General features: G+C 33.3%; 1 protein-coding gene across 3 annotated transcripts in view; it reads right to left on the reverse strand.

Moving 5' to 3' along the window:
* Positions 1–24347, reverse strand: part of Galphao (G protein alpha o subunit) — a 259119-nt gene that overhangs the window by 225564 nt on the left and 9208 nt on the right. For 2 of the 3 annotated variants that reach the window (XM_072520494.1, XM_072520491.1), the window contains exon 1: positions 7946–8329. The exons of the other annotated variant lie outside the window; for it this stretch is intronic. The gene's annotated coding sequence lies outside the window, so the exon portion shown is untranslated. Of the gene's footprint in view, positions 1–7945; positions 8330–24347 lie in introns of those variants that run through there. 3 annotated transcript variants of the gene reach the window in all.

The raw sequence follows: 24347 nt of genomic DNA on the forward strand, positions 1-24347 counted from the left end.
TCGGTTTCTTTGTGGATTTCCTTTCAAAAATGCCCCCTTTAAACAATTCTGAAGGGTGCCTGCCGAAATTTTTGGTCAGGAATTGTTTAAACAAATTATAAAAATCAAGTTTTTTGTGGCATACCTAGTAAACAAAAAAGGTCTCTTGTCATTTTTGTCGTGTTAATAATAAGTTCATCATCATCTGTGATCACTGATAGCTCATAGAGGGCCATGGTCGCCCGTTGGGGTTTTTAGGCTCTTAATAATAATAAATTAATGTTGATAAATGGCCAATATTTGTTGGGATTTTTTTCGGGTAATAAGTACGTATAATATGTATAACGCTCATAATTAACAATTAAAAAACAACAGTCTAGATCGAAATAAGCTCCGAATGCTTTTCAGAATCTTGAAACTTACATGTTTAAACTTCAATTTAGGCACTACGCCTCGAAAATGCGTATTTTAGCATTTTTCAGATTTTAAATCGCTTATAACTGGAAAACTGTCAACTTCAGAGAAAAAGGCAAAAATTTTTTTTGTTTAAAATGGCACAGAAGACAGAAAAATTTCACCCGGCGCCCTTCACGTATATTTAAAGGAGACATGTTTGATCAAGAAACCGAATCAGAAAAATTTCTCCTACGGGAGCGGTCTCACAACATGAACTTAATACACACATCAAAAATGTCTCAACATGCGCCTAAAGGACTGTATCTGCGGCGGCCTTGTGGATGATCACGGGTTGTGTTCGTCTGCAAGTGATAGCAATACAAAAGAAACATATATATGAGAGAAGGGAGCATTTGACAATAGCCATAAAAAAAGAAGAAAGAGAAAGATTAATGGAAAGATGGCCAGAAGAGTGGAACAACCGGAAGTGTTGCCAAGTGGACCAAGATGAATGAAAGACAGATACAGATGAATGGCTATACTGCGAATATTCCGACACTATTACTCACACAATGCTGGAATGTAATAGATGTACAGTGGAGAGAAACAGAATGTATAGAGAAATAGGTATGAACCATGTGACTGTGAGAGAGATGATCGTGAAGATGACGGGAATTAAGGAGGGATGAAAAAGTATTCACAATTACATCAGAACAGTAATTGAAAAGAAAGAAGAAGAAGAGAAACACCAGTCGGACCAACGACAAAGATAAGACCTAGATAAGAGAAGGGAGTATTCCAAAAATGGGAGGGTGGTTTTAGTTGGTAGGCAGGATAACAGATACCTCAATCTTCGGCACTGCTATCTTTAGTAATTTAAGTTAAACTGGAACCCAAATTTTAAGGACTCAAAATGGAGGTAGCATAAAAAAAATTTCGGTGCCCAACCAGCCTCCCACCAGGAAAAGAAGAAGATTAAGCTGGGTTTTGTTTTTACCCTGATTCAAGAGAGTTTGGAGAGGATCTGGTCGACAAGAGAGTTTCAGGCATTTACAGGATGTTGGTCCATATAGTGATCTACAAGTTGTGGGCTGTAGAAGTACATGATGTGGGCTGGAATAATTTTTCATCATCGAACTGTTCCCGTTTTTGCACTTTGGACCAATATCAACATATTGATCGTATATTAGAACCTTTTATCGTTCCATTTGCCACTGCTACAAGTCCTGACTTGCCTTATATGCAGGATAATGCAAGGATACATACTGCAGCAACAGTAAGAGATGGTTTTCATAATGAAGATATAACACTTTTACCGTGGGCAGCACAATCGGCAGATAATTTAATTTTAAACACAGATTAATAAACAAATTATTTGTTGTTAGATTTTTATGTTTTATGTTTAAAAATTTCCATTAAATTAGTGCATTTCTTAACTTCCGTTTGGGTATAAATCAGGCATGTCACTTTTTAAAAAAATCCAATAAAAATTGATAATATAAGTATATATACAGGGTGTTTGGTAGGTCGATGGAAATTTTTTAATGGATAATAGGGGGCGCCATTTGCAAAATTTTTTTGCTAATAATGTATCGCTTAAACTGTTAAGGTTTCCGAAATAAAGTTAAAGTCAATATTCGAAAATAATGCTGCTCGTCTATTTTATTTTTACAAATAATTATCTAAGCGAGATACTTCCCTGACATACAAAATGCCTTACGTATTACTTGCTTAGATTGCAAAAACCCTTCGTTGAATCTTAATGCATTGTTAAAATAACCTTCATTAATAAAACGGGTAAGAAAGGTAAAACACAACAACGATACATCATGCTTTTTGCAACATTTATTATGCCTTATTTCGTATAAATTTCAGAAAACAGTCATTGTTGTTCAAAATGAGAACCACCATTCCTAATGCACGCTCTTGCCCTGCATCGTATTTCTAATGCAGGGCACGATGCAAGCTTTAACAGCACGTGCACAATGTGCAGGGCATCCATAATGTTGGTACACCATTCTTGCCAGGCAGGTTAAATAGCTTAAATAGCCAAGTGTACTTAGACTTTCTAGAGAATTAATTACCATCACTCTTAGAAGATTTACCCCTCGTCCTCAGACGAAGATTGGTGTACCAATATGATTGATGCCCTGCACATTGTGCACGTGCTGTTAAGGCTTGGTTCAACAATCACTATCCCAATAGGTGGATCGGACGAACTGGACCGATTTTGTGGCCTGCTAGATCGCCCGATTTAACACCGTGTGACTACCACATCTGGGGCAGATTCAAAGAACTTGTTTATCAAGTTCCAATCTGAACTAGAGCTCATTTAATGGAAAGGATTATCGAAGCAGCTGACATTATAAGGGCAGAACCGAGGTTAAAAGTAACCATATCAGGAATACGATGCAGGGCAAGAGCGTGCATTAGGAATGGTGGTTCTCATTTTGAACAACAATTACTGTTTTTTGAAGTTTATGTACATACTTAATAAGGCATAATAAATGTTGCAAAAAGCATGATATATCGTTGTTGTGTTTTACCTTTCTTACCCGTTTCATTAATAAAGGTTATTTTAACAATGCATTAAGATTCAACATTTTGTATATCTGGGAAGTATCTCGCTTAGATAATTATTTTTTTAAATAAAATAGGTGAACAGCCTTATTTTCGAATATTGACAAATTTAACTTTATTTCGAAAACCTTAACAGTTTGAGCGATACATTATTAGCAAAAAAATTTGCAAATGGCGTCCCCTATTATCCCTTAAAAAATTTCCATCAAAAAACACCCTGTATATATATATATATATATATATATATATATATATATATATATATATATATATATATATATATATATGAGAAAAAATCTTTGTGCTCCTTAGACTTTTTTGATGTGTCTATATTTCATTGGCACCCGAAACTAATCTTACAAACACTACATTTTTTCTTTAACGAAACTTCATGGTAATACGATTTCAGAAAATATATACAAATTTTTTTACTTCACAGCTGTGTTTGTTAGGTCGGTGGCGTGAATTAACAAAAGATTTACTGAATAGACAGCGATTTTCAACCGAATGATTGCACTGTCACCTGCCTCACGTCCACGTGTTTAGAGCGGGAATGTATTCGCAAAAATGGTTTTAGGATAAAATATCGGAGTTTTAAATAAATGCATAGCTTATTTCTACAATATCATGTTTAATTTTAAACGTAAACATTATTCATTAATAATTGAAAAAAACAGGTTACCTAAATAACAAATTTGCAATTTGGGTATGTCTATTTTTAAATTTCATTATAACAAGAAACATCAGGAAAATATACAAAGAAGAATATTGATAATACTGTCGATATAAATACTAAAAGCTAAAAGTGAGAACAGGGAATAAGGAAGACACCAGTGTTCAATAAGTCAATTGCCAGTCGTTGCGAGCCTATTGAAGTATTAGATTAAATACAAATTATAGTAAATACTTCGGTCTTCAAAAATTATAAAGGTTGTTAATTTAAGACATCATTGAGTCCTGCCTTTATCATAAAACTACATCCAGTCTTATGGAACAAAGCAAGAATACAATAAATCGAATATTCCACAACAGAAACTACGGAAACGAACCGTGACTAAATTAAAATTATTAATATTGACATAGTATGTATATGTAAAAAGATATTGCAAAAATAATACATTGCACAGAACAAAAATCAGAGCTCAGAAAAGATAATTGAGACTCAAACTGCACTCAACGATTTCGATGAAAAATACAATGCATGTGGTGTGGGCGGACATAAGAGAAAACTGAACATAAAGTAAGGTGCTTACGACGCGACACCGACGTCAGTAGGACCAAACAACTTTATGGGGTACGGTCAGTAATTCCACAATGAGAATAATTAAAATTAAAAGAAACATTTGTAACTAATCACTTCCGATATTAGGCTCCACATGAGCGAAAGCATTGTATATTAAAAGCTGGGGATATAATTGATTATTGTGCTAAACTTCAAATTTTCGTAAAACAATGGACAAATATTGATACAGTCACTAACGTAGTTATTTCTCGCTTTGTGCACGAATTTTATCATTTTATCAGGTCAACAAAACCCAGCTTATCAATGTAAATCACTTTATACCTTGAGGCATGTGTTAATTGAATGCGGTTTTAGTTAGAAAATTCGACAAGAGAATGGTAATAAATTATGGAATCTACAAAAATTTTGATACAGAACCAAAATTACATACGCACAATAAAAAAATTCTGAAATGTCTATCTAGAGAGATAGTGTTTCGATGGATCTTAGTTTGATACACAAATACATTAAGAATCTTGGACTGTCATTCAATATGACAGTCTAATATTAATAATAATAATAATTAATAACTATAGAATGTACTAAGAACAAATTGATGCAATTAATTAAGTAATAAAATTCCCAAAAGAATGTTATTCATAATCGTCTCGAACATCAAGTACTTACGATTTAAATCTATGTTCTTGAGTTTTCAACCCAATTGATCTAAAAAACAATTGCGGAAAGTTAATCCGCCTCAATTGTGATTTGCAAAATATAAGAACGTTTATTGAAGAACTCAACAAATCTAACAAACATGTTATATATGTACCTGACGTCAAAGAAAAAGAAACAGAGTATTGCAATTAAACCAGTGGATATAAATTATAATAAAGACTCAGCTGCTGACTACACTCATACTGAAAGGGTTCGGTAAGGTGAATATTTGGACCAAAGGCTGTAAAGCTTTTACCAAAACTTCTTTTATTAATAGCCTTATTTATACACTCCATTTAATGATTATAATTACTTTTCAACGCTAATTGAACAATCAAATTAATCCACTTCAATAGGACTGAGAAAATAGCCTTTTTACCAAGAACCGATTAAAAACCTATCAAGGTTAAACAAATATACGACATTAATGTATTAGACATTAAAAACTTTACATTTTACTTCTATTGCACCTCCCTTCATTAACCAAGGTACCAAAAATCAGTATTTTCAACTGAGATCGTAAAAAGTAAAACGTAAACATAGAAAGTACCGTCCAAAAAAATAGGGAAGGCCAGACAAAACTGGAATCAGAAAATTACAGGAGATATAAAGAAAAACATGAAATTCAAAAAAAGAATATTTTTTAATAAAACGGTATTTTCTTTCACTAAAAAAATGTATTTTGAAAACTATCGTTTAATCCGATCTAGAAGCCGAAACATCAAATAACTACATATTTAATTTAGTAAATTAAATATGGTGGACAATGAAAATTTATTCTAATAAGACAACAGCTTTTAGTACTAAAGGTGGAATAATTTTAAAGTACCTATTCGGTCAGCAAATTATAAAATTATTAATTTTCTATATTCATCTATAACATGAGAAGGCTTATATTAAAAAAAAAAGTAAAAAAGAAAATAATAATTCCAATCCACAAGGAAACTAAATTCCTGTAGCGTAGCTGGCTGTACACCATGTATCACAAAAAATTTATTTAAAAATTTCTTTATAAAAGGTATAATAACAAAAACCTTATCGGGCTACATCACAGAACGTTTTCAGAATTAATATTCCATCATCAGTGCTATCTTAAAAGTATAACCATGGATGTATATGTTTGAAGCCACTAAATACATGGGTAGAAACCATTTAAATGTTCTTAAAGTAACTGTTCCTATCAGTTGCTATCAACAAGTCCTGTAGACACTTCGTCTCAAGACTAGCAACCTCCAGTGGAGTTTTACGTTGCCATGTTATCTGTTCCTGTTGTAACTTAAACATCATAGTTTATAAAGTTAAATAATGTAACTCAAAGTTAATTTAACAACATTTAAAAGGTTTTTATCCATATATTTAGTGGCTTCAAACATGTACATCCAGGGTTATACTTTTAGGATAGCACTGATGATGGAATATGAATTCCGAAAACGTTCTGTGATGTAGCCCGATAGGGTTTTTAATATTATACCTTTTATAAAGGAATTTTTTAAAAATAATAATTGTAAACTAAACCCAATAGCCGGAGAAGATGTAAATAAAGATGGTAAAATTGGATTATAGTCTTATTACATCCCTCCTACCATAAATAAATTTGACATATTACAAAGATCATGGAGATTTAGGGAGGGATACAGCACAACCGAACCGAACACCTTCATATTCTTAAAACATTAATAAAATAAACAACCTGTCAGTTATTGACTACAATACGACAAAGCCAAAACCTTCGATAGAATTTATATAATATGCAATTGAAGAGATTATAGTAAATTACCGCATAGACTAAAAATATACGATGTTAATTCATACTATTAAACCAAAATGACACTAATGAATAAACCTTGTTAGTTCGCTGATGAAATATCACTGATATTAACAACTAAGACAACGATATCAGATCTAGAAAAAACTTCACGGGGAAAAGAACTAAAAATTAACCTAAAGAAAATAAAAAATTGTCGCGGGGGACATTAAGATAAAGTTAAAAAAGGTGTTGTATGTGTACCTGTACTGCCATACATAAATAATCAGGAATAATTTAGATAAATCAAGAAAACTTATAGGACCGTGTAGAGACAAATTTAATGTTAGGGATAAGGAGCAAAAACAAAATAAACATCGCAGAATGCGATCTAAAACTAAAGTGAGCATGGGCTGGATACAGTGAAAGAAATGAATGAGAAAAAAAGAGACGACGCTGGGACGCAATTCCCAAAAAAAATAAATAAAGAGACCAACCGCAAATGAGATGTAGCGAAGCTACCCCAAGTTATATTTAAGGTATATAAGTAATAGGTAGTCATTTGTCTTTAATAAAAGTCTTAAGTTATATTAATATTATGTTGTGGAGGTCTGAATACTAAATTAAAGGTAAATACATATTGTGATTGTGTCCCACATCTAAAAACCATAAACCAACATATTGTAGCTATAAACTAAGAAGTAAACTATCTAGCTGAGTTAAATGGAAATAATTGAAAGAGAATGCGAATCTACTTTTTAAAAATCCTCCAAAAAAAAGGCTTTTACAAGCTTAATCAATGTGTGATAGGACAAAAACAAAAAAGGCATATTTTTGATTCGCGAAAAGATTGAAGTATTACAACAATATGATGGACTGTGTGCAATATATCTTCCTTTAAAATAAATTTTAAAACTATAACAAGATAATGTTTTTGTGTGTTTTGATTTTGATAAGAAACAGAAACCGAAGTCATAGTAGGATCTTGACCTACCTACATCTACATTCTCAAAGTGACATCACAAAATTTTAAAAATGACTACCGGTGAATATAGTTTATTTCAAACGAATGTTATATTCAACAATAAAAGATTCCAATATGTGCACATCCGCAAATTATTTGGCAAGCGTACAAATTCCGTCACCGCCAAATGGAAAAAGTACGGTAGGTAGAGGAAACTCTTGGTGGGCGTCACCCCATCGCGCGTTTTAACAATTTTGAAAAAAAAATTCCAATGCGATATTAGATAAATCAGTCAGTTATCTACTACAAATATTAAACACTGTTTGATCAATGAAATAGGTACCTATATGGCTCAAAAGGATCACAGTTGCATGACCAAAACTCTTGCTCTTATCACCAATCAATAACCGGCAAGAGATAACAGCAATTTAACACACACTAATTAGATAATAATTGCTAATTAACACTGTTTTCACTATTCATTCAAGTTCACAGAGCACTAAATGAAGTTTTTAGCGATAATTACGTCCGCTGAGGCAAAAGTGACCACTAGCGCACAGATAAAAATATAATAATCGAGTTATTGAGTAAACATCGATGTTGGGTGTCGATATTTATGTGTTATTAGCTCCAATATACGTTCGACGAATTGCTCATATCGGTCTGCCGACCCTCTGAGTCCGATAATATACCGTACCGTACGTACAATCAATCCGCATGTGTTTACTTTTCGAATGGAAATAATGAAGTTTTTGGTGGGGTTTGCGTTGCCGGTACGGTACGACGCACGCACCGTTGCCACTTACACGTATAATTCCGAGGATGCTGTATGCTGTCTAGCAATAGATAATACAGGATGATTCAACTAAAAACACCGCGATCAATCTTGGTTCAATTTTTACACACTTCGGTATATTGTAATTTATGTACTTCCCTTACTTTATTTTATCGTATCCGGACATCCCATTTATATGAGTACAATACAGGGTCACGTAGGTTTCATTTGCACTCGCGAGCCACAAATCTTCGAGGATACACTTGTGAGAACAGTTTTTGCACGCGAAAGAATGTTGCGTAGTTTGTATTCACATTCACATACAGTTACAATTTACATTATCTTGGTCTATTTCTCTTCATTTTACCATATTTGTTTTTACTGGAGCGACCCCCGTTTTTTACCTTTTCCTGGTTTATGTTATATTTAAAGTTTGGCCGGTCCATCCGACCTAAAAAGTAGGAAATTTTTTGGTAGCTCAACCTCCACTTTTCCAAGAGAGCTTTTCCTAGATTTCAGTACTTTTCGAACTCTGTAAAAAGGCATACCGCTAGTCTTCGATTTGTTTAACACGTTCGCTGCCCATGGACGAGGATCCGCGTTCAGTTGAACTATATCAGTGTGCCTGTCGACGCGGATCCCGTCTATAAGTTATATCTAACGTAAATGTTCTACTGTCCCATCTCACGCCGTCCGGCAAGAGGCGATAACAATACTTCCGGGACCAGATACCCCTGCCCGTCGTAAGAGGCGACCAATAGAAAGGAATGAGAGGTGGAGAGCCTTAACTCGAGGTGCTGGGTTTGTAGAAATGCCCGCAGGGTGCTTCAGCGTTTTGGGCTCCCCTGTCTACACTCCTAGTATCCGTGACGAAACTCTTGTGGAACCACTCTACTTTCATTTCACATAACCCAAGTGAGGTTGAACGAGTCTTTTCCATCATTAAGGACGTAATGTTGCGGCACGCACCCACTGTTAGAAAAGAGGGGCAGAGGAGTAGGATCCTCGGTAGCTACCTGTCTACGTGCGAGGTCGGGATCTTATTCCTAGCTGTGTACTGAACTCTTATTCTGTAGTTTAGTACCAGACATGAGCATCTTGGATATCACAGATAAAAAAATGAGATTACACGATAATGGACAATGTTAGTGGTGTGAGGGAGTGTGTGAAACCGCCCGGCATAATCTTACTAAGTGCCCATATTTTAATCAACAATGTCACGGGTGGCCTGGGGAATTTTTCCCATCTTTCCGAGGAGATTCAACTCTGACTCTGAGTCTGTAGTTCTTAGAAAAAATTGAGGATTCATTGAAGGAAATACCAATAAGAAAAATTGTACCGATAAAGTAAGGAGTACCGATATGGATAAAGCAATAAAAATAATTATAACATACACTGCTACCCCCCCCCCCTTGCATCTTTTAAACGCTTATACTATAATAGTAAAATTTAAAGGGAGGAAATAAACGGACGTTTAATGTGGGTGACGTAATAGTGATAGATGACGTTACAAAGCCACTATGACCGATAATTTTTAAATAGGACCTTATGGCAAGTGATAGGTATTGAACATACCTATTCAATCATATTCTTCTTCTTCTTCTTTTGGCATCATAACCCTGGATGGGTCTTTGCCTGTCTGGCTATGTCCTTCCATTCAGATCTCTCTTGTGCCCTTCTTCTCCATTGTCTTATGTTCATTGTTTTCAGGTCGTCTTCCACGTCATCCAACCATCTCGTTCTGGGCCTTCCTTTTTTTCGCCTTCCTATGGGCTTCCATTGTAACATTTTCTTTGTTGTTTTTGCATCGTTTTGTCTCTGCACATGTCCCAGCCATGACAGTCTTTGACTTTTCACAAATCTTCATATAGTGTTTATATCAATCATATCAATCAATCTTATCAATCATATAGTGTTTATAAATTGAATATTTAATTTAATTATTGTATTAAAGAAAGATTTAAATGTTTAAATAGGCAGAATGGTACGTACCTACTGTAGCCCACAAAATAATAGCTGTTAATAATTGGTAAATGCAGATACAATTTCCATGAAGCGGGACGACTTTTTAATACACCAATCGCCCTATATTGAGGATTTATTTGAAGGAGTTTCTTCGCAAGTTTGAAGAAACAGGTAGTGTTCAAGATGCCAAACGCTCTGGTCGACCAACAATTAGTGATGACAAAAAAATTGAGATAGTTGCAGAAATAGTAGTGAACCCTACTTCTTTTACAGTCCAAGTAGCGTCTATCTGTGGAATCAATTAAAGGACAGCACACCGAGTGTTGACCAAAAACAAATTTCATCCATACAAATTAAAAATTGTGCCCCAACTTTCAGATGATGACCCCGACCAAAGACTCAAAATTCTGTGAAAATATGTCCAATCAAATTAACCACCAACCAGATTACAGAAAAACAATTTGTTTTTGAAAAACAAAACAAAAACACACTCAATTTCAAAGTTGGGAAACCACATAGTTGGACCTGTTTTTCTCAATGCTAATTTAACTGCTTAAGTGTATCTGAAAATGTTACAAAACGCAATTGAGCCGTTAATTCTTGAATTTCTGGATGATAATCCAGATGAATTCGGCATCTTGGAAATAACGTTTCAACAAGATGGTGTTCCTGCACACTATTATGGAGCAGTAACACGTTACCTAGATGAGGAATATCGTGGGAGATGGATTGGACGAGAAGGTTCGATAGAATGGCCAGCTTGGTCATCAGACCTCACACTATTAGATTTTTTCTGTGGTGGTACTTGAAATTTAAAGTTTACGCTACAGCACCGAATAGTACCTATTGACATTTTGAACAAACGATTTCTTGAAGATTGTAGGGCAATTTTTCCCTATACCTACATTTGAACGAGTACAAGAGTTTACTAATAGGATGCATTACTGTCAGTAAGAAGATACAATTTTGGTATTTATTTAATTTATTCATCAAAATCAGCTTACCCAAACAAAATTAGTATGATTGAATAGGTATTTTCAATACTTTTTAAACTAGATATCATTTAACATAAGGTTACATTTAAAATTTTCGGTTACAGTGGCTCTGTAACGTCATCTATCACTATTAAATCAACTTTTATAACCTATAACATAATACATAGGTTTATTTCATTTTTTCAAATTCTCTCTATTATATGTATAACCGTTCGTGATACGTTCCAAAGATACGAGGGGGGGGGGGGACTTTTGGCTAGCACTGTATATAAATAGAGGTAAAGTAAGATTTTCCACTATATGTTATTATATACAATAAATATCAATGTCATAATTATAAAAAACTAAAACACAAATACAAAAACAATTTCAATGTTTACTTGTACTAATGATAGTGTGAAGAGTGTAATCAAAAAATTATTGCAGTAGATCAATAAACAACAATTTTTAACAAGTTTGAATCGATAATTGTCTATTTTTGCAATAAATTATTTTATGTAAAAAATATATCAATCAATGTGTTATCATAATTAACACACCGCACTTGTTGTTGCTTGATATAGTTTGCTGTATTTTGTAAATTCATTGTGTATTTTTACAATATGAGAAATTTAAGTTTAGTATATAACTAGAATTAAAGAAAAATTAGGAAGTCGAGGTATACAAGTAGTAGAGAGACGAAAATAATAAAATACTACTGCAAGAAGAGGATATAAAAATGCATTGGAAGAAATACTTCTAAAGTTGAAACGAGTAATTTGACAGTAACAGCAATGGTGACTAAAATATTAAACGAGGAAGAACTACAAAAAGTGGAGAAAAGTAAAGTATTTGAGGTAGAAAACAACGTTGAAAAAAAGTGAGGACAGCGTTAGTAGAAATACGAATAATTTAGCTAGCAGGTTTGTTGAATATAATTATAAAAGTGGACAATTTCCAGATAGTGATAAACTATTATTTCAGTATCCGTGGCTGCAGAAGGACCAAATTCACTTTCGCACTGGTGGCATTATTCAATTTACACCTTGGCAGCTACTCTCCCATACTCTTCTCAACAGAGAAGTCAGCTGAAAATAACGATCTACTATCATTCACAATCAAGTGAATGCTATTCGTCTGCTTGGCTCGCTTGGCTATCTTCCCGACAATTTATACCATTTGTAAAAAACAAGATAATACCAACTTGTCCACAAAGAATAAATTGTCGTAAAATTGAACTAAAGAGGTGTTCAAATTCCAATCAAAAAACATTTTTCTGTCCAATGCTGTTATCCTCCAATTTGCAATACATGCTCCTTGTAGAGCATATTTACATGCCCCTATTTCATTCCTTGTGGTTCTCTTCTTATTCATTTATCAGATATTAAAAGTAATTTGTTCTTTTGCCTTCATTGCCCAATATTCACTGGCATGTAATATGTTAGTTGTCGACATTCTAGGAGGACATGGCACTTCAAGAAGAACAAATTCCCTACTATTTGCGTATTGAAAAAGAGAGAACTATTTGGTTTAAGTTTCTCACTAATATTTCTATATATATATTTAGGGATTCTACAGTATTCACTGCCTTCCCTCGCTCAACCGTTTCCATCTCTCTCTGTTGTTACATTCTCCATCGTTTAGGCCTCTCTTACTCATGGCGTCGTCTACTTCGTTCCTCCAGGATTTTCGGGGCCGTCCTTCTTTTCCTCCTTCCTATGGGGCTCCATTCGGTTATTCTCTTTATCCATCTGCTGTCGCTAGTTCTTCTTACACGTCCATACCACTTTAATCTTTTTTGTTCTATATATGTTAGTATTTCTGTTTCTATTGATATTCTTTGCTTTATTTCGTTATTACTTCTACTATCCATTTTTGTTACTCTGCAGCATCTTCGCAGGCATTCCATCTCTGTTGCTACTATCTTACTGCTGTTTTTCTTGTTTATGATCCAATTTTCAGCCCCATATGTCATAATACTTCGCACTAATGTTTTATAAATCTGCGTTTTTGTCTTCATATTTCTATTCTTTTAAAATTGTAATTTATCATTGAATATAAATGCTTGTTTTCCATAAGTGAGTGAATATTTTTTTGCCATCTTTATATATATTACAAATTTAATTAAATTTTTAAATTTCATAACAAAATATTAATTTTTTTTTAATAAAATGTCGCAATGTGGTACCTTTATTTTATTATAACTGTAATCCCATCTGTAAAGATCAATAAGCAGTTTTTGTCTAACTTAAATTACTATAACAAGAAAACTTAAACTAAAGACCTACTCACTAGCGATCCTTAGACTCTAATAACTTAATTACATACATTTTGACATTAGATAGATCGTTTACAACGTCAGATAATAGAACAAGTGATGGAGTTTAAATATCTAGACATCACATTATCTAGCTACGGAAAGCTCGAAACGGAAGTGGAAGATCAAGTGAATAAAGCAAACAGAGCCGCAGGTAGCCTGAATGAAACAATATGAAGAAATAAAAATAACGGGAAAGAAATGAAAGGCAGAATTTACAAAACAGTCATCAGACCAATAATGACATACGCGGCATAAAGGATGTTACAAACAGCAGAGATAAAAACACTTAGAAAAATTAAAAGTAAAACACGATGGGACAAAGCTAGAAGTAAATATATACGATTTAGATGCAACAAATGGGCAAGAAATAGACTGGGTAAGAAATAGAAGAGTAAAATGGAACGATCATATAAGCCGAATGACATTAAATAGAGAAGTAAAGACGGCAAGAGACGATCAGTCCCAGGTTACACAGGTTCGCCAATAGGAAGACGATCAGTAGGAAGACCACGTAAACGATGAAATAACTTACTGTGTCTACATAAAAAGAAGAAGAAGAGGAAGAAGTTTAAAAGAAGACCATATCTTTGATGCAGTTGAAGCAGATTTTAAAATAAGGACCCTGTATAATCTTTCGTAACCACTAAGACACCACATGTACTATACAACATAAATACAAGAAATTACATAAAAAAACTTCAATATATTAGTTTTTAATAGCAATATATAGCTGGTAAACAGAAAACATAAAATGTTACTACAAAAATTACATAATATAAATCTCAACGAACACAACATAAAATACTTTATATCCTGGCCCATGTCATGTAGAAATAATATGCGATTTGAAATTATTATACTTAGCTAATCAAACGACAAAGAAAAACAAGATTGGAAAGCAAGATGATTTTTCTTATAGTTTAATATTCATAAAACAATAAACAATGGATTATCGTAATTAAATAATTCATATGCAAAACAGAAATCGTTTTATGAATGTATTATAGATAATATTTTAATTATTGAGACCTTCAAAACCATGTTTTTTGCATGAAAATAATTTTTATTAGATGTACTTAATGTAATTTTAGCTGAATTCTATCTATTCGACATTAGAATGTTATCTATTCGACGACAGTTTTACGAAATAATAATAATGGTTAATAAAGTGTAGAACATATAATGCATTTTTGTTAAACAAAATTGCAATAACTGAATGTACCAACTTAACTTTTTATGCTACTTTACTTGCTAGTAAGGAATGGTTAAGTTAGTACATTTCTTACCGTTGGCAGATGCTCTCATTGTATCAATAAATACAGTAAATATATCATAGTCTACTTTATATTGCTTTGCAAAATATAATAATTTATAATGAGCGTTCGGATTTCTATGTCTCTGAATATATTTTAAGTCCAGTTAATATATCCGTTTTAGTTGCTTTATTTGACAAATCAATGTATGGACTCTTAATTGAATTCCTTAAGAAAACAAAAATAAACATTTAAAATATATTTTATTTATATTATTACTAGAACCTCTCTCTCCCCCCCTCTCCCTCTCTCCCTCTCTCTCTCTCTCTCTCTCTCTCTCTCTCTCTCTCTCTCTCTCTCTCTCTCTCTCTCTATATATATATATATATATATATATATATATATATGTGTGTGTGTGTGTGTGTGTGTGTGTGTGTGTCTTCCGAAAGATTACCGCGGTTAGTACAATTAAACCTAAAGCTAAGATTAATACTATTTAAAGAATTAATATTAAACTTAACAGGCTTCTAGATTGAACCGCGTCGATCATCACTGAGCCGAGCTTTCGACATCCTCTCTGATATTTTCTTCAGGGCTTCCGAGGTCTCAGTCTCCCGCGCCCACAGACACTACATTACACTACAGACACGCCCACGGTCTCCATGTCGAAGGTAACCGGATGCCGTCATCTCTTTTTTATTGAGACAATTTGGCCTTTTTTCAATTTCTATGGTTTCTCGGATCATTCTTGGTTTATAGAAGCGGCTGGGGGCTATGGTCCTAGAGTTTTCACAATTTCTTTTCAAAATTCTTTGATTGATTGGACAAGAGATGAAAGTTTTTGTTGAGGGGTAGATATTGTCTTTACTCCTCTTGATTTAAAAATTTTGTCGATTTTGTCAGTGACACCTTTGATGAAAGGAAGAGAAGTTTTCGTATGATGAGAAACTTTGGGTTGAGATTGAATGGGAGATTGATGTCTGTGGATGCTCGTAATGATGTGATTTTCGTGGTAACCGTTTTCGATGTAGGCTTGTTTTAGGGGTTTGGTGCTTTGGTGTCTTTTCAAACCCATCTGAATGGTATACATTCTACTATCCAGTTCACGATAGAGGTGGAAACTGATTCACCCCTACTGTTTCTCGACGTTATCATAAAGGAAAACCAATCCCAAGGCTTTCATCACCAGGTTTATCGAAAACCCACCTATACCAATCGTTACTTGCATGCCAACTGTCATCATCCACCTTCACAACTTAATTCAATCATTAATATCATTGTCTTCAGATCAATACACATTTTCGATGATGCAAGTAGACCCGCTTAACTCTCTAGTTTAAAACAAGGTCTCATCCAAAACGGTTAGTGCGAAAATCACATCAATAGAAGCATCCATAGACATCAATCTTCCACTCAATTTCAACCCAAAGACTCAGACCCTCATCATATGAAAGCTTTTCTTCCTTACATCAAAGGTGTCACTGAAAAAATCGACATAATTTTTAAATCAAGAGGAATAAAGAAAATATTTACCCCCAACAAAAACTTTTTCCGATTAATCAAATACAACATTCCAGATGAACAACACGGAGTTTATTAAATTCCTTGTGCAGTTCCTTACAATCTTATATAGGATAAACAAATCGTATAATTTAAAATAGAATTTATGAACATTCCATTTCTGTTAGCAATTCAGATTCAATTTCGGCTCTAGATCAACACCATCTTCATCCAGGTCACAAAATTTATTTTGAATACTCTAGAACCATATAGCTCCCAATCACTTTTATGAACCAAAAATTATCCAAGAAGCCATAGAAATTTAAAAAAGACCAAATTGTCTCAATAAAAGAGATGACGGCATCCGGTTACCTTCGATATGCAGACCTCTTATAAAGAAAATATCATTCGCTCCACCCTCTAATCAAAATCATGCCCGAAATGTTCGCGCCAACTCCCACGCCAACGTTCACCCAAAACACGTCACCATCGACAGTATAAATCAACCGTCCACTGTTCCCAGCAACAGTAGTGCATTGATTAGTGATCAGTGTAGTAGTGTCTGGGGACTCGGGAGACTGAGACCTCGGAAGCCCTGAAGAGAGAATGTCAAAAGCTCGGCGTAGTGATAATCGACGCGGTTCAATCCGGAAGCCTGTCTTGAGTTTGATATTAATTCCTAAATCCCTTCTTTAACCAAACGCTTGTTACATTTTTGTGTGTAGATAGAATGAATAGTGCTTGTGCGTGGTTTCCACTTTGGTAAATTCTGCTAATAACGATTTTTCTTTCGCGTGTCATTTATTATTAAGAATGTGTTTTTATAATATAGGGATCTGGATCGTTCTTTTTAAACTTCTATCATCCATTAGGTCAAAAACTTTATCTTTCATTCAAGGCTAAATTTTGACTCATTATCTGACCTTAACCTTTAATTTGTGACATCATGTTATTTTACCTGTCTTTTTCATATGAAGTGCACCTCCAATTGAATATTGTTTTGAATAGATAGATTATTCAGCTTCCAGTAGGGTAGAGTGAGGTTAACTAAACAGGCAGGTTAACTGAACACTTCAACGTACCTGCCATCTGTTAGAGAGAATCAGAGCCGTGCACATGTAGTTTAAAGCAAACTCTAACAGCCACTACTTGTGGCCATTAAAGATTTCTATATAACCTACAGGAATTTGTCAGTGAAGTCAACATGGTTTTTTTGGATGCAAGTAAATTTTTCGCTCTATGAAAATTCTTATTTTTAAGCAGATTAAAATATAATTTAGCTAGTTATTTTGTACACAGTTTTTGAGGTAAGTATGAGCCATCTATTCCACTATTTAAAGTTAGTATATTTGGTGTTGTTCTTAGAATTATTATTATTTATAATTTTTATTACCTAGTGGGGTTAATTGAACACTCACCGTGTGAGGTTAGATGAACATATATCCAGTTAACCTACTATAAGGCGGTACGCATATAATCTGCTTTTTGAATTGGTTTATGGGTCACCTGCAATAATACATTTAATTGTAAATCATTTATGTGGGCGTTACGTCTAAATGTATTGGTTCCAAATCAACAATAAACAAATTGGCCCAGCAAAAATCATTTAAGCGCCTTGTCTTAATATTTTTACTGGTTTCTATTTATTATTACTTTATATTTTTTTTGTTTCAGAAAATGCCAAGGAAAAGAATACGAACGACAAACAATAGGTCCTACAGTTCAGAAACATTAAAAGAGGCTTGCAAAGAAGTCTTAGAAAATAGTCGTTCAGTAAGAAACGTAGCTATCCAGTTTGGTCTTCCGAGAATTACACTAAAACGTTATTTAGACAAGTGCCGCGACCATGATTTGGGGACGGTTAATTTTCGCCCAAGTAATGAACACCTAATGGTATTTTCTCAAGACGAAGAACTGCTTCTTAAAAAATATTTACAAGAAGCTTGCAACATTCATTATGGATTGTCAGCCAAACAAGGTCGAAGGTTGGCATATGAATTTGCTAGAGCTAACAACAAAACTATAAAGGAGAGTTGGATTCGGAATGAAATGGCAGGAAGGGAGTGGATGTTTAATTTTATGCTAAGACACAGATTATCATTAAGAACCCCTGAACAAACTAGTCTTAGTAGGGTGACCAGCTTTAATAAAGAAAATGTACAAGCATTTTTCAAAAATCTGAGAGAGCTTAAAAATAGATATAATTTACGTGCCAATGATGTCTATAATCTAGATGAGACAGGTGTAACGACGATGCACAAGCCACCAAAAGTATTGGCCGCAACAGGCAAAAGAAGCGTGGGGCAAATGACTTCTGCCGAAGGAGGGGTCCTTGTTACCTTGGTGGCAATTATTGGCGCCACTGGAAAGTATGTGCCACCCTACTTGGAAGCAAAGGTGCCGCAACACTATCTGGGTGGATAAGAAGTGAACTCTTTTTGCCTGTTTTGCAACATTTTGCTCAACATGAAAGACCGTCAAAGGAACACCCAAAACTAATGATTATCGACAATCATGAAAGTCACTTAAGCATAACGGCACTAGATTTTGCGAAGGAAAATGGAATAATCCTTTTAACGTTACCTCCTCACTGCAGTCACAAGCTGCAGCCGCTAGATGTGGCTGTGTTTGCTTCGTTAAAAAATTTTTATGGTGCCGCTTGTGACAGGTGGATGGTGAATAATTCGGGAAAGACTATTTATGACGCTGCAAATCTAGCAGGAGAAGCTTTCCTTTCACAAGCTTTCACACCAAAAAATATATGCAGTGGATTTAGAGCTACTGGCATAGAGCCGTTTAATGATCAAATATTTTCTGATGATGACTATTTGTGATCATATGTAACAGATAGGCCAAATCCAGAGAACGGACAACAGACTTCGTCCAACAGTGGTCAAATAGGAACATCAGAAGAAAACTCTCAAACCAATTAACATTAAAGAGGCCACTTTGTCAAACCCCAATATCAACAATTATAACTCCCGAACAGATTCGCCCTCACCCAAAAGCCAAGCAACACAAATCTAACGTTAGACGTAAAAAACGCAAATCTTTAATACTAACGGACACACCTTTTAAAGAAAATTTAGAAAAAGAAGCTAGGATTCGAGAAGAAAAGGTCAATAAAAAAATAAAAATAAATCAAACTAAGAGACAAGTTTTACTTTGACGATGTAGATTTTGGCGATGTAGAATCCAATCCACCCTAAGTTTAAAAAGGGGACTATGCTATTGCAAAAGTTTATGGCAAGACTAATGCAACCTGTAGGCATTATGTGGTTCACATTGATGACAATTTGTTAAACGGCTATGATGTTAGTTTTATGAAACGCCATAACCAAACACGATATTTCTTAGAAGGCGACCCCGGTTTTGTTCCTATTGATGATATTATTTACAAACTGCCTCTGCCAATAAAAAGTGGCAGTGCCAGGTTTGCTAACATGATTTCTATAGACTTTGATGAATTTGACTTTACTTTATATTAGTTCAATAAAGAGTTGTTAAGAAAATTTCCTATTTTCTTTACCCATTTTTTTTGGTATATCATACTGTCCAGTTAGCCCACTTCCATGTTTCAGTTAACCTACTAGGTAGGTTAACTGGTCAAAATTGCAGATTATTACGAAAATCATCCCCCTATTCCTATAGATATTTATTGAACTTCAAAAACCGTATTAAATGGTTAGTCAAATAACAACGAAACACAGGATAAATATTGGCTTATTTTGAACCAGACACTAAATAAATATAATTTTTTTTTTCAAAAGATTACGTTACTAGCAACTAAAAAAAATAAACACGAACGTCTGCACATGCCTTTGGGCTTTTAAAGCCGTTACGAAAACGTTTATTATCGTTTTCTTTAGCTTAATTAGCTGACAGTATAATAGATCTGAATCCGTATATTATTTTAGCGCGAAAATCCACGAATATGCTTTAAAAAATAAGAGCTGGTATGGAAAACTCTGTACAATAAAAACAGCTGTGAATTTGGTAATAATTTTGCGCAAATTTACAGTTGTTGACAATTTCTTACAGTTTATAAGCATAATACGAATGTTTACTTAGTGGCCACTGAATCTATCATTTCTATATGCAAATATAATTAAAAAAACATGAGTTTCGGCAATAAACATCATATCAAACATTTAAAAAAGTATCTAAGTAATAGTTTAGCTCTATAATTTGCATTTAATTATTGTATTGCAGAAAGTTTGTAAATATTGTATGTTATTATAAAATTGACATAATGGTGAAAATAATAGTATGAAATAGAAATAAAATAGAAATAGAAATGAGTAAAAATAATATACATTGAATTGGAATAAATTCAACTGGATTTTTGTACTTTTACTCCTGTAGGAGAATGGGAGTTGACGCCAACTTTTTGAAGTTATACTTCTATACGCGCGCTCCACGTTGGACATTTGTATGGGAGTGAATCTGTGAAATCATTACATATGTAAGATAATGAGTAAGAGAGAGACAGAAGATATAGATTCTCTCTCTTCCTCTCTCTAATATAGAAATGTTCCTTTTGTATATATATTTAATATTATATATACACATATATATATATATATATATATATATATATATATATATATATAATAAAATATTTATTAATATTATTATTAATGTGATATGTTTTGTATTATTTATTAAATGTTCATAATTATATTAGTCTTTTGTATTTCAAAATAATAATCTCAATATATCACTGTATGACCCAGAACTGTCAATTTTGAAATACGTTTGTGTCATGTCCTCGGTAGTATAGTAGTCAGTATCCCCGCCTGTCAAGCGGGAGACCGGGGTTCAATTCCCAGTCGGGGAGTTCTTTTTTATTAATATTATTACATGGTAAATTTTAAATACTTATGAATATTTCATTTTAATTTGTATTGTATTATATTGAATTATGTTGCACTGTATTGTAGTGTATTTTTTTATGTATATTATTGTCATTTTTAAATACTTAGGAATATTGCATTTTAAAGTGTATTGTATTATATTGCAGTGTATTGTATTGTATTTTGCATATATGGTTGCATTCAACTCCTTTCATACATATATAAAAATAAAAATATACATTTTCATCAAAATATTGATTCAGTCCTTCATTTACTATACTCCTATTACAGGTCAAATGTTGTTTATTAATTGTTAGTAAGTTGTTATTAATTCTGTTTCTCTTTCTGCTATGTCTTACCTATAGCATTACATATGTAATGATTGTGCAGATTGACTCCCAAATAAAGTGTAACTTCTACCGGCAGTCCAGCTGGACTGCCACACTCTATTTTTTTTAATAAAATGCTAAGGCTTGTGCATCTACTCGTGAGAATTACATCCCACTATCGTTTTTGTGATTAAGATTTTTGTGATTTGTAATGTCTGGAGTTATTTGTCGGATTTATTGCATAATGCATTCTTTGAGTTCGTCTAGATTTTCTAGTTTCGTGGTTTTTAGGCATTCCCATAAAAAAAGTCGATTGGTTTAAGGTCAGGGGATCGTGCCTCTCACTCAATCGTGTCTCTGACAATCCATCTATTTGGAAAAATTGCATTCAAGTACTGACACAGGTTACGAGCATTGCAGCGTTGTATTTCTTTAGTCTTTAAAATTTTGGTTAGCGCTGTACATATAACATTTCGTAGACTGTTTCGTATACTCTTCATTCACTGCTGACCGAATTTTGAGTGAGTGTAAATATTGTTTTATAGAACTATTTTTGTTAAGAGTTTATGGCCAGGTCGGACACATTAGTATAATTAATTTTATGAATGAATTTATACTTATTCCATTTATTGAGCAGTTACACAATTTTTTTATTGTGACATTTAACGATATAATGTTTTGCATATGATTGAGTTAACGATAGATTTTGATATCATTGAACTAAAGGTATATAATTCATTTAATGATTATATTTGTATTTCTTTTTACACGTTTTTTTAATATTACAAGAATATTATGTGTCATTTGTTTTTGTAATATATTATATCATGAACTAAAAGCTTTTTCGGGTTTTGAAAGATTACAGTCCGAAGTCCTTTATTTATCAATTTCTGTGAAATTTTAATTTATCGTTTGAAATAATTATTTATGTTACTTTAATCAAAACTGCAATCTATTTAGTTATAAGTTAATTGATGTTAATAGGTGTCATAACATGTTTTTAGAGTATTGAATAAACAATTTTTTAAAGCTTACTATTTATTGAAGATATAATTTTTTGCGGCATATAGGCAAACGTGTGAATTTTAGTAGTTTTGCTTATATAATTCTTTGATATGTTTCTGACCTTTTTGGTGCCTTTATAAATCCCAGGTAAAGATTTATTAGCGCCTATTCTAAAGTAGTCATATCCTTACCCACCCCAATGGCGCTTCCGATTGTGAGCAACGAGGTCTGTGTAATGTTTTTGTGTACGATTACCTTATTACTACCTGATCTTCTTCTTTTTGACCACCTAAGCTGATTTTAGATATAAAACAGATATGTCCGGAACTATCACGTGGCTCGTGTTAAAAAAACTGCTGATATCTTCCTCCAATCATTGATTATCGAAGAATATAAGTCCTCTCACTTGACTGCCAATTATACCAGCCCAAATATAATTTTTTTCTGGTTACTGAGTGTGAGTTTCCCTCATCCAGTGGGATGGTTAACCTTAGAGTAACCTTATCAAATAAAAGTATTCATTTAGGAAATATTAGATTTGCATCAGCAGCGTCGATCATTAGTACACAAAACTGAACTCTGCGATCGGTATTGTCTTCAAGCAATTCATTTTATAAGGTCGTTGCCCTGCACAACTTCGTACTATTATTTTCCGAACAGATTTGTGACAAATAGAATCCTCACAGTCAACTTGCATAGCTGCAATAGCAAGATTTACTTCAAACGTCAATACTACATCTAATTTAACCTTCCGATAGGCGCGCCCATCAAAGTAACTAGAACGGTCGCGAGTATCTCCGACATATGCGTTTTTATTTAGAATATAATAATCAATAAATGAAAGTAACATTAATATATAAATTTATTTAAATCTACAGAGGTTATTCTAAAAGATTGGTGCAGAAAAGAAATTATTATAGAAGTTAAAAAATCATAATACTTTTGCAAGTATTAAATTATAAAGAATTACAATCAGTACAAAATATAATATGTGGAATATTAAATAAGTACAGATAAATTTTTTGCAAAATTCATAAGTCAATAATAGAGTAAACCTACTAGACGGTTTTTCTTCAAGCAGAGCATACATATTTTCTTTTCGGTTTGTTTAACGTCTCCTCAAAAACCCTCCAGTTTGTCATCACTTGTCAGATTTTGACCAACCGCATAGCATGTTTGACAGTCTGAGTCAAGTTTTTTAAAAATGTCTCTAAATAGAGAGAAACGATCAATTTTTTTTTGCTCTTCTCTTGTTTTTATATTATCTAAATGCATATAGAGTATTAGAAATAGTCAATAAGATTAAGACGATTATCTTGGTAAACCCCAGCTAAATAGAGAAACCCTAGTAGAGTTATCACCTTAGTTGCGTCTGTTTCTCATGCATCTCTCGATCGAGAATAATTGCCTTGTATAGAGCTCATACTCATATTTTGTATTATTCGGGATTATATCGATTATTATTTCAGTAAATGAACTATTACAAATTCCTAGAATATCTTTCATATTTATCGTCTATGACATTTTCGCTCGAATCAGTATCTACAATCGTATTTCCAAGTGCTTCGACATTTTCTGAATTAACGCGTATTGTCCAAAAACGAACAATATTTCTAAATCTTTGTTGAACATTTTGCATAAGGAAAACTTTAAGCAGAAAAATCGTTTTCATTTTAATTTAGGCCACGAATGATAGTGTTGATTATTCTAGTTGGTTGCATAGTAACGGAAACTAAAAACTTGTTTTCACATATTTAATTATTCGGCA

This window comes from Diabrotica undecimpunctata, chromosome 1 (genome assembly GCF_040954645.1).
Source record: "Diabrotica undecimpunctata isolate CICGRU chromosome 1, icDiaUnde3, whole genome shotgun sequence".
Lineage (NCBI taxonomy): Eukaryota > Metazoa > Arthropoda > Insecta > Coleoptera > Chrysomelidae > Diabrotica > Diabrotica undecimpunctata.